The 12029-nt window shown below is 40.9% G+C and overlaps 1 pseudogene; it reads left to right on the top strand.

Moving 5' to 3' along the window:
- The first annotated feature begins 6886 nt into the window (after positions 1-6886).
- Positions 6887-7601, top strand: LOC129019888 (AN1-type zinc finger protein 5-like; annotated as a pseudogene).
- Positions 7602-12029: the final 4428 nt, after the last annotated feature.

Here is a 12029-nt window from a genome sequence, read left to right as displayed (position 1 = left end):
TACAGGCACCCGCCACCATGTCCAGCTAATTTTGTATTGTTTATTAGGGACGGGGTTTCACCATGTTGGCCAGGCTGATCACAAACTCCTGACCTCAGGTGATCCACCCACCTTGGCCTCCCAAAGTGCTAGGATTACAGGCATAAGCCACTACGCCTGGCCCTGGCTGTCTTAACTGAACTGTTATTCACAACATTTTTCCTTGGTTTGAATAAAATATGAATTCTCTATTTTATTTCATCTAAGAGTTGGCCCTTTGGAAATGTAATTTAGTATTGCTTAGCTGACAATTAGGACAGGGGACAGAAGAAAATAGGAAAAAGGTAGAAAGAGAAAAAAACAGTAGGGAAGAGAGGTGTGAAGAAAGTTATGGATATGAAGATGTATTTTTGGTAAGGAAAGTTATAAAGAAAATAAATATTATGTGAGAAAAGATCTTGCATGGTAAATTCTTGTCCTAAAGTAGAATGACTGATTATTTAGGAAAAAGGGAAATATAAGACAAGTTAGAAAGTCTAGATGGTCTGTGTAAGTCATGACAGGGTTCATAAAATGGGAAAGAAAAACTTAAAAACTGACAAATTAAAAATCTTACAACTATTGGTTCTGCTTCTGTCTGTGTATCTAAGTTTTGCTTTTTGTTCTTGTTTTTGTTTTTCTTGTCTGTGTATTTATATGTGTTGTGTGTGTGGTATTTATATAAAAAGCTCCAATTGGCTTTCAGAAAAATAAGTGCTGAAATCAAATATTTTGTCAGAAAAATAAAAACTTTAATGCCTTTTAGTTCACATGACTTTAGTAATCTTTATGAAATAAAGACACTTTTCAAGATTATTGGTAAAATAAAAACATCTTCAAAACTTAGACATTTAGTCTAAATTAGGCAGGTCAAATACTATCTTTGCTAGATGGTTTAAGGTTATAAACTACTTCTTTGGCTTTTGATACTTGTACAACTTACCTGCTTTGTAGCTAGATTCTAGGTAAGGCCTGGGGACATACGGAGTTACCCATGCCCTCAACTATGTTGGAAATAGTCAGACCTTATCTGCATTTCTGTCTGGTGTCCTAGGCTACACATCTGGTACATAAATAAAATTGCTTACTTACCAGATCTTTCACCAAAAATAAAAGTTGCTAAGAGTTAACATTGTAACATATGTAATTGAGACCACTAGAGAAACAGTTTTACATGCAAGGTATATAAGGAAAGTAGAATGTGTTTTTGGTAAAAGATTACAAGAAAGTATAGGGATGTGTTTTTTCCCCTAATTTAGAGAGTTAAAAAGGATAGGATAAAGCTGATGTTTGAGTAAGTTGTGAAAGGTTTATGAAAGATTAGTGTTGTAAAAGAAATTCTGTATGAGAAGATATTGGCTAAAATTAAAGGGGTATTATTCAATTTATCTGTAAATTGAACATTGGAATAAAAGCATAACATGGCTTTCTTAGAGCACGGTTCTATTCTTTAACAAAAAAAAAAAACTGTAAAGAGTTATAAAAGGTTTATAAGAATCTTACCTTATGATCAAACGATTAAGATTAGACAGATTTGTGTATAAGATTTTTTTTTTTTTTGGCCAGGCACCGTGGCTCACGCCTGTAATCCCACCACTTCAGGAGGCTGAGGCGGGCAGATCGCAAGGTCAGGAATTCAAGACCATCCTGGCCAACATGGTGAAATCCTGTCTCTACTAAAAATACAAAAATTAGCTCGGTGTGGCAGTGCACACCTGTAATCCCAGCTACTCAGGAGGCTGAGACAGGGGAATGGCATGAACCTGGGAGGCGGAAATTGCAGTGAGCCAAGATCACACCACTGCACTCCAGCCTGGTGACAGAGTGAGACTCCGTCTCAAAAAAAAAAAAAAAGTTTTTTTTTTTAAGAGACAGGGTCTCACTTTGTTTGCCCAGGCTGGTCGTGAACTCCTGGGGTCAAGTGATTCTCCTGCCTCGGCCTCCCAAAGTGTTAGGGTTACAGGCATGAGCCATTGCACTTGACCAGATTTGTCTATTAGGTTTTATTAAGAACTGGATTTAACATCAATATAGTACACTAACATAAAGGTGAGACTTGGCTTTCTCTCTTGAACAAGATTTTTGTGTAATTTTTTTTAATGAAAGATTTTTGTTTGCCTTTTGAATAAACTACAGGAAAAAGAATGAAAGAAAAGAGAAAGATTATTTGGAAAGCTAAGTCTTCCCTCTGTCAATAAGTAAAGGTTCCCCCCTCTTTTTTTTTTTTTTTTTTTTAGGTAGAGTCTCGCTCTGTCACCCAGGCTGGAGTGCAGTGGCACAATCTTGGCTCACTGAAACCTCCGCCTCCCAGGTTCAAGCAAATCTCCTGCCTCAGCCTCCTGAGTAGCTGGGATTACAGGTGTGCACCACCACGCCTGGCTAATATTTTGTATTTTTAGTGAGACGGGGTTTCACCATATTGGCCAGGCTGGTCTCAAACTCCTGACCTTATGATCCACCCGCCTCGGCCTCCCAAAGTGCTGGGATTACAGGCGTGAGCCACCGTGCCCGGCCAGGTTTTTCCCTTTTTAAAATCTTTGAGTTATCATTTTGGCTCAATGACTTACGGTGTGCTGGGATTCTGTTCTATATCAAGTATTTTAAACCCTTAATATTTGAAAACTTTCCAAAATCAAATTATAAGTTGCCTTTTTCTGACCTGATTTATCCTTTAGATATTAGGTACCCTAAAGTCCAAAAGAGACACATTTGGCTTATTTGGTATATTAAAATCATACAGGAAGCATTGTCAAATATGAAATAGTGTTTAGCTTTCTTTGGGGTGAATTTGTATAAATGTGTTATTGGTATGTTTTCCAAAATTATGCTGTACTCCTATAATACTGATATGACTTAGTGTATATTATCAGTAATAATTATAATTGTTTTGTAAAATTGTTGTATGCCACAGAAGTAACCATGACTGCCATAATAATTTTTGTCATCCACAGACAATTGTTGTTTTATTTTGATCCTCTTTAAAGGGCAGTTTATAATCAGCTATAGGACTCGGATGAGTATTCTTAAATGCAGGCCTTTGATAACTTTGGAAAGTGTGCCATTAAAATAGAGAGGAAAGAACTTCAAAGACTCTCTTGGAAAACTAATGTGTACACAAATGTTGAGTGAAACAGGAACTAATTGCATAGACTGAACTAACAAAAGACAAAAATAATCTTTTTATGACTTTTTGCCTAAAACATTGCTGATCCTTTCTGTCTTTTCAGAGTCAAGAATACTTTTCTTTTGAGCTATTTACAGCTTTTAACAAGTAAAATATATTCCTATAAAGAAAATTTGGAGCATATTTCTTTCTCTCTACCTCATTTCTCCAAAATTTGGAAACTGTAAGTATTCTTAACTATGGCAATATTTGCACAAGTACAATAAGAATCTGTTTTCTTTCGTAACAGGACACCATTGGAGACAATGGTTCTTTTATGAAGGCTTTGACTGGAATGGCATGCCAGGTACAAAAAGACTACTTTTAAGGAATCAAAGTTGACTTACAGAGTCAGAAAAAGCCCCCTGAGAAAACTGGCCTCGTGCCTTGTCTATGCAGTCCTTGTACAGGGATCCTGACCTGTGGTAAGTAAAGAATGTCACTTTCTAAAGAATGTCACTTTTTTTTTTTTTTTGAGAGAGTGTTTCACTCTGTCACCCAGGCTAGGGTGCAGTGATATGATCTTGGCTTACTGCAACCTCCACCTCCCAGGTTCAAGTGATTCTCCTGCCTCAGCCTCCGAGCAGCTGGGATTACAGTCATGTGCCACCATGCCCAGCTAAATATTTTTTTGTATTATTACTAGAGACAGGGTTTTCACCATGTTGGCCAGGCTGGTCTCAAACTCCTGACATCAAGTGATCAACCCATCTCAGCCTCCAAAAGTGCTGGGGTTACAGGTGTGACCACCACACCTGGACAAACATGTCACTTTCTGGCCCAGGAGTCCCAATTATCCTGGGAAATTGAGAGGAGAGAAATGTACCCAATTCATACAAGTATTTGAAGGTACAAACCCATGGCTGGGATCAGTGTTTTAAAAGCTCTAATCTGAGATTCCTTATGGAACAAAGTTCCATCAAATCCAATTTAAAAAGAGCCTATATGGCAAATAATTACTCTTGCTGTACTTTATACAAATAATCAGACCCAATATAATAAGACTAAAACTTAGTTTGCAAATAAATGAGTCCTACCATGATTTGTTTTTAATAAAAATGGAAATTAGAGAAAAATTATTTTTCAAAAACTGTGATACACCTGTTATTAGATTCTAGTCTCATCTGTTGCTTTTTTAGTTTTTCCTGCAGTTGAGACTGACTCTGCTTCTTCCTATGAACCAACCAGTGATCTCTGGCTGCTGCTCAGAAGAAACAAAAGGCGAAGGTAATGTAAAAATCTGGATCAATATCTTAATTCTGGGCATGTATTGGAATCAGCTAGTGACTCTGTATCAGCTTGGTTCCAACAACTGCCCTGTTCATGAAAAGCTTTCTTATTTAGTTCACTTGGAATAATTTTACTTATTTCGCTTTACTTTTGTGGAATATATTGGTGTCATATTCTTTGTGTAAAAATGCAAGATAAGCTTATTCAATGTTTTCTTAAATTGAGCACTTATTAATCTTTCAGATATCACCTTTTGTCAGAACTCAGAGTTATGAAGGGCCCTCACCTTACTGAGGCTTTCTGACTGAGCTCCTCTCTACCCTGGATACAAGAGACCCTAATAGGCAGGAGTATCATTGCCCCTATTCAGCCTAAAGAAGTTACAGTGGATGGGATCTTTGGCCCTCTGCAATCCTTAGGATTAAAGATCCCCTTGTAAAAAGGAGGGAGGAAATATGTCAGAGGTGTTTGAACCAGAGCAACTCCATCTTGAACAGGGTCTGGGTAAAATAAAGCTGAGACCTGCTGGGCTGCATTCCCAGATTAGGCATTCTTAGTTGCAGGATGAGATAGGAGGTCAGCACAAGATACAGGCACAAAGACCCCACTGATAAAACAGGATGCAGTAAAGAAGCTGGCCAAAACACGCCCAAACCAAGATAAAGATGGAACTGACTTCTGGTTGTCCTCATTGCTCTTTATACACTAATTATAATGTGTGACCATACTAGAAGACACTCCCACCAGTGCCATGACAGTTTACAAATACCATGGCAATGTCTAGAAGTCACCGTAAATGGTCAAAAAGGAAAAGGAACCCTCAGTTCCAAGAAATCACCACCCCTTTCTTGGAAAACTCATGAATAATCCACCCCATATGTAGCATATAATCAAGAAATAACCATAAAAATATCCAACCAGCAGCCCTCGGGGCTGCTCTGCCTATGGACCAGTCATTCTTTTGTTTCTTCTCTAATAAACTTGCTTTCACTTTACTCTACGGACTTACCCTGACTTCTTTCCTGTGTAAGATCCAAGAACCCTCTCTTGGGGACTTGATCAGGACCCCATTCTGGTAATAATATGACCCAACAATTCCACTCCTAGGTATATAACCAAGAGAAATAAAAACATGTCTATACAAAAACTCATATACAAATGTCCATGGCTGGGCTTGATGGCTCACCCCTGTAATCTCAGCACTTTGGGAGGCTGAGGTGGGCAGATCACTTGAGCTCAGGAGTTCAAGACCAGCCTGGCCAACATGGTGAAACCCTGTCTCTACTAAAAATACCAATATTAGCTGGGTGTAGTTGTGTGCACCTGTAATCCCAGCTACTCAGGAAGCTGGGCCAGGAGAATCATTTGAATTGGAAAGACGGAGGTTTCAGTGAGCCAAGCAAGACTCCATGTCTTAGAGAAAAAAAAAAAAAATGTTCATAAGCAGCATTGTTTGTTAATAGCCAAAAGCAGAAACAACTCAAATGTCCACCAACTGATGAATGGACTTACAAAACGTGGTATATACATACAATGGAAGATTATTTGGCAATAAAAAGAAACGGGGCTGGGCACAGTGGCTCACACCTATAATCTCAACAATCTGAAAGGCCAAGGTGGGAGGATCGCTTGAGCCCAGTTGTTTGAGACCAGCCTGGGTAATACAGTGAGACTTCAGCCTGGGTAATACAGTGAGACTTCATCTGTATAGGAAAAAAATTTTAAGTAAAAAATAAAAAGAAATAAAGTATTGATACATGATACAACATGGATAAAGCTTGAAAATATTACGCTAAGTGAAAGAAGCCAGTCACAAGAACACATATTATTCCATTTATATGAAATATTGAGAATAGGCAAGTTCACAGAAACAAAAAAGTAGATTAGGGTTCCCAGGGGCTGGAGAGAGGAGGCTGAAGGGTGGGGTGAAAAAAGGAGCGATTACTAATGGGTATGGGGTTTCTTGTTGGGGTGATGAATATGTTCTGAAGACTGATTATGGTGATAGTTACACAATTCTGTGACTATACTAAAAATCAGGCACTTGTTCTTCAAGTCACACACTTGGGTGTCTTCCAAGCATACTTTCTCTTTTTTTATTTTCTAAAGCCTTTTAAAAATAAACTTCCGGCCAGGCGCGGTGGCTTACACCTGTAATCCCAAGCACTTTGGGAAGCCGAGGTGGGTGGATCACCTGAGGTCAGGAGTTGGAGACCAGCCTGGCCAACATGGTGAAACCCCGTCTCTACTAAAAATACAAACAAAAAATTAGCTGGGCGTGGTGGCAGGCGCCTGTAATCCCAGCTGCTCAGGAGGCTGAGGCAGAAGAATTGTTTGAACCCAGGAGGCAGAGGTTGCAGTGAGCCGAAATCACACCATTGCACTCCACCCTGGGCAACAAGAGCAAGACTCCATCTTAAAAATAAAATAAAATCCCTTTGGCCATGAGGATGGTTGGAACTCAGACCTGGCAGAAAAATATGGCTCAGGAGACCAACCAGACCCCGGGGCCCATGCTGTGTAGCACAGGATGTGGCTTTTATGGAAATCCTAGGAGAAATGGAATGTGTTCAGTTTGCTACAAAGAACATCTTCAGAGGCAGCAGAATAGTGGCAGAATGAGCCCAATGGGGACAGCTAGTGGTTCCAACCTCAGATTCTGCATCTGTACAGAGAGCAGACACTAGCTTAAACAACTGTGAAGGTGCTGCTGGCAGCACATCTGAAAAATCAAGAAATGTGACTGTGGCTGCCTTGCCTGTAACTCAGTAAATGACAGAAATGAGCATTTCAACAGAGGACAAAATACCCCAAAAACAGAGATGTCAGAGCCAGTTGTCACTCAGCCCAGTCCATCAGTTTCTCAGCCCAGTACTTCTCAGAGTGAAGAAAAAGCTCCTGAATTGCCCAAACCAAAGAAAAACAGATGTTTCATGTGCAGAAAGAAAGTTGGTCTTACAGGGTTTGACTGCCGATGTGGAAATTTGTTTTGTGGACTTCACTGTTACTCTGACAAGCACAACTGTCCATATGATTACAAAGCAGAAGCTGCAGCAAAAATCAGAAAAGAGAATCCAGTTGTCGTGGCTGAAAAAATTCAGAGAATATAAATTACTTCTTGTGAAGAGACTGAAACTTTGTTTCTATTTTAATATATCACAGGAAAACATTAAAGAGCAGATGCATGGCCATTTTTTAAAAAAATAAATAAATAAAAATAAAATAAAATAAACTTCCACTCTTGCTCTGAAAAAAAATCATTGAGGAATATACTTTAAATGGGTAAGTGGTATGGCATATAAATTAAACCTCAATAAAGCTTTTTTTTAAGAAAAAAAAAAAGAACATTGAAGCCTAGATAAAGACTGTACCAGCTGGACAGAGTTTAGATTCAGTTGTAATATCCCATAAGCCCATTAAGACCCATAGCCAACCTGTAAAACTGCAATAATCTGAACTTTGACTTTACTTTTTTAAAAAAAAAAACCTAACATCGAGGCCTAGGACCTCATTTTTGGTCATTCCCTACCAGCTTTGTACCACTTGTTTAATTGATTTAATGAGAAACATAGCCATAGTAACGATGTGTATTTACTGAGCATCTATTATGTGATAGCTACTTTTCTAGGACCCAGGATTCAACAGTGAGACATGTAGTCCCTGCATACAAAATGCTTACACTACATTCACCAGGTAATCTTGAGAGGGCATGGTAAGCGCTACACAGGGGTAAGTACTGGGTACTTCAGAAGCATGACCTGGGGTTGGGGTGTTAGCATAGCATAGCACAGAAGAAGGGATGTCTAAACCAAAGATAACTAAAGTTGATAAGAAAGAGGCATAACAGGGGCATTCTAGGCAGACAGAATAAGTGCAAAGGCCCGGACACAACAGAGAACAGAGGTATCTAAGGAATTAAAGTATGTGTTGTATACCTGGAGTACAAGAATGGGGGTAAGGTGGGGGCAGGATTAGCACAGATGAAGCTAGAGAAGACTGAGTTCTTTTAAATTTGTAATATGACAAAAAAAAAAAAAAGCTTGGGGGCCCTATTGAAGAGATCAAAGTGCATCCTGAGGCCAACAGAGAATGATTTAAAGGGCTTTAATATTAGGGAAAATGTGATTAGAATTTGGTTTCATGCATCTACTTCACCCACACTGCAGAAAATGAATTAGAGTGGCATGGAATTAGACTGAAGACAAAAAAGTGGAATCAGAGAGAAGGCTGCTGCAGTGATCTAGAAAAGGAAATGCCTGAATCAGTAGTGTAAGGTTGGAAAAAGAAGTGGACAGCTTGAGAGATATTTAGCAGGTAGTATTGTCAAGACTGAGTGATTGACTAGATGTGGGGGTGATAAAAGAGTAATCAAAGACGGTGGCCAGATTTCTGGTGTGGATCATTGTGGGGTACCATCCACTGAAATTTTTTTTTTAATTTTTTGAGACAGGGTCTCACTCTGTCACCCAGGCTACAGTGCAGTCGTGTGATCACAGTTCACTGCAGATTCAACCTCCGGGGCTCAAGCAATCCCGACCTCCTGAGTACCTGGTACTATAGGCACATGCCACCATGCCCAGCTAATTTTTTAAGACATGAGGTCTCATTATGTTGCCCAGGTCACAGGCATGAGCCATCGCACCTGGCCATCTCTGTCTCTCTTTAAATAGAAATGGGGTCTTACTCTTTGCTTGGTCACAAACTCCTGGACTCAAGCAATCCTCCCGCCTCAGCCTCCCAAAAGTGCTGGGATTACAGGTGTGAGCTGCTGCACCTGGCTAAAATTTTGTTTTAAACAATTAGGTTTAGAGGCAAGATAAATTCAGTTTTTTTGGACATGTTGCATATTCAAAAGCAGATGTCCAATAAACTGTTGAGATATACAATTCCAGAGAGATGGAGGGCTGGGTGCAGTGGCTCATGCCTGTAATTCCAGCACTTTGGGAGGCCAAGGCAGGCAGATCACTTGAGGTCAGTAGTTTGAGACCAACCTGGCCAACATGGCGAAATGCTGTCTCTACTAAAAATACAAAAGCTAGCCAGGTGTGGTGGTGGGCACCTGTAATCTCAGCTACCTGGGAGGCTGAGGCAGGAGAATCGCTTGAACCCGGGAGGCAGAGGTTTCAGTGAGCAGAGATCATGCCACTGCACTCCAGCCTGGGCGACAGAGGGAGACTCTGTCTCAAAAAAAAAAAAAAAAAGAGAGAGCGTGAGAGAGAAGAGAACGAGAGAGATGGAGGACAGGCACAGTGGCTCACACCTATAACCCCAGCCCTTTGAAAGGCTTAGGTAGCTGAATAGCTCGAAGCCAGGGGAGTTCAACATCAGCCTGTGCAACATAGCGAGACCCTGTCTCTACCAAAAAAAAAAAAAAAGTTTTTAATTAGCTGGGCACAGTTGGCCGGGCGCGGTGGCTCACGCCTGTAATCCCAGCACTTTGGGAGGCCGAGGTGGGCAGATCACAAGGTCAGGAGATCAAGACCATCCTGACTAACACAGTGAAACCCCGTCTCTACTAAAAATACAAAAAAATTAGCTGGTCGTGGTGGCGGGCACCTGTAGTCCCAGCTACTAGGGAGGCTGAGACAGGAGAATGGAGTGAACCCAGGAGGCGGAGCTTGCAGTGAGCTGAGATCGCGCCACTGCAACAGAACGAGACTCCGTCTCAAAAAAAAAAAATTAGCTGGGCACAGTGGTTCACACCTGTAATCCCAGCACTTTGGGGTGCTAAAGTGGAAGGATTGCTTGAGTCCAGGAGTTAAAAGTTATAGTGAGCTATGATCGCACCACTGCATTCTAGCCTGCGCGAAAGAGTAAGACCCCATCTCTGTTTAAAGAGAGAGAGAGATGGCCGGCGCGATGGCTCACGCCTGTAATCCCAGCACTTTGGGAGGCTGAGGCGGGCAGATCATAAGGTCAGGAGATCGAGACCATCCTGGCTAACACAGTGAAACCCCGTCTCTACTAAAAATACAAAAAATTAGCCAGGCGTGGTGGTGGGCACCTGTAGTACCAGCTATTCGGGAGGCTGAGGCAGGAGAATGGCGTGAACCCGGGAGGCAGAGGTTGCAGTGAGCCAAGATCACGCCACTGCATTCCAGCCTGGGCGACAGAGTGAGACACCGTCTCAAAAAAAAAAAAAAAAAAAAAAAGAGAGAGAGACAGAGATGGGCCATTCATCAGGTATCAATTATAACTGAAGTCACAGAGGGAGCATGAGTATATAGAAAGAGGACATAAGGACAGAACCCTAAAGACCAATGATATTTAAGGAATGGAATGGACACATCAGAGAAGGTGGTAAGGAAAACTCAAAAGGAACGGCCAGAGAGGTAGAAGAGAACCCAACAGTGTGAGGGCCAGAGCAGCAGTTCCAAAGCAAAGCACTGGCAGACTGTGGTAAGTGTGCTGCAACGCCAAGTAAAACAAGGGTGAAAAAGGGTCATTCTATTTTGCAACTGTGTCATCACTGGCAACGCTGATAAGAGTTTTGGTTGCACAACGGGAATAAATCTACTCTAGGATGCTCAGGAGTAGATGGGAGATAAGTAAATGGAGATAGTAACTATAAACTCTTTTTAAGTATTAGTTTAGGGCAGGTACAGTGGCTCAAGCCTGTAATCCCAGCAACCTGGGAGGCCGAGGCAAGCGGATCACCTGAGGTCAGGAGTTTGAGACCAGCATGGCCAATATGGTGAAACCCCGTCTCTACTAAAAATACAAAAATTAGCCAGGCGTGGTGGTACATGCCTGTAGTCCCAGCCACTTGAGAGGCTGAGGCAGGAGAATTGCTTGAACTCGGTAGGAGGAGGTTGCGGTAAACCGAGATTGCAACACTGCACTCCAGCCTGGGCAACAGAGCGAGATACTATCTCAAAAAAAAAATAACAACCATAAATAAATAAATGTTAGTTTCTAAAAAAAGAAGAGAGTGATATGGTAGAAGCCAGTAAGAGAAGTTGAGTTCAAAAAGGGGATTTTTTAATATAAGACACGCTTAAATATATTTAAATATTAAAATATTGAAATAGATGCAGAGTTTTTAGTTTCCTATTATGATCATGCTCTTTCTTCTAACTACTTCCTTCCTTCTCACAGGAAATTATTACTGAAATACGAGGCATTCAATCTAGTCCTGCGGTTTGCTGCATAGAATGCCAGTCACTGAGTCAACAAGTATTTCCAGGAAGGAGGGCTTGAATCGGGTGCTGCGGTGAAGAACAACAGGAGATAAAGTCTCAAATCAGTCTCTGACAGATTGAAACTGGGGAGTTTATATAGCAGGGAAGGTGGGAAAACAGAAATTAGGGAGGGGTAGCGAAGCAGTCAGGATGGATGAGGAGTCTGGTATCTCATTGTCTGGGTGTGAGGATCTGATGAGTTTCAGTTCCTTGCCTGAGGGTAGGTTTCCTAAGGAAGGAACTCAGATGAAACAGATACAAGTTTAGAGTTCTAAGACTAGGGAAGGTCAATTTCTATGTTTATTCAAAAAACCTGTAAACATTAGTCCTGTGGGACAATTGCGCTGGTTTCAAAATCTGGAAGGGAAGAGCTAGCTGAAGATAAGATAGATCCTAAGTATTTTAAGCCAGACCAGCTTCAGGACAGATTTGACTTA

The sequence above is a fragment of the Pongo pygmaeus genome, chromosome 20, assembly GCF_028885625.2.
Source record: "Pongo pygmaeus isolate AG05252 chromosome 20, NHGRI_mPonPyg2-v2.0_pri, whole genome shotgun sequence".
NCBI lineage: Eukaryota > Metazoa > Chordata > Mammalia > Primates > Hominidae > Pongo > Pongo pygmaeus.
Note: the sequence above shows the minus strand (reverse complement) of the source record. Positions and strands in the feature narration are given on the sequence as shown.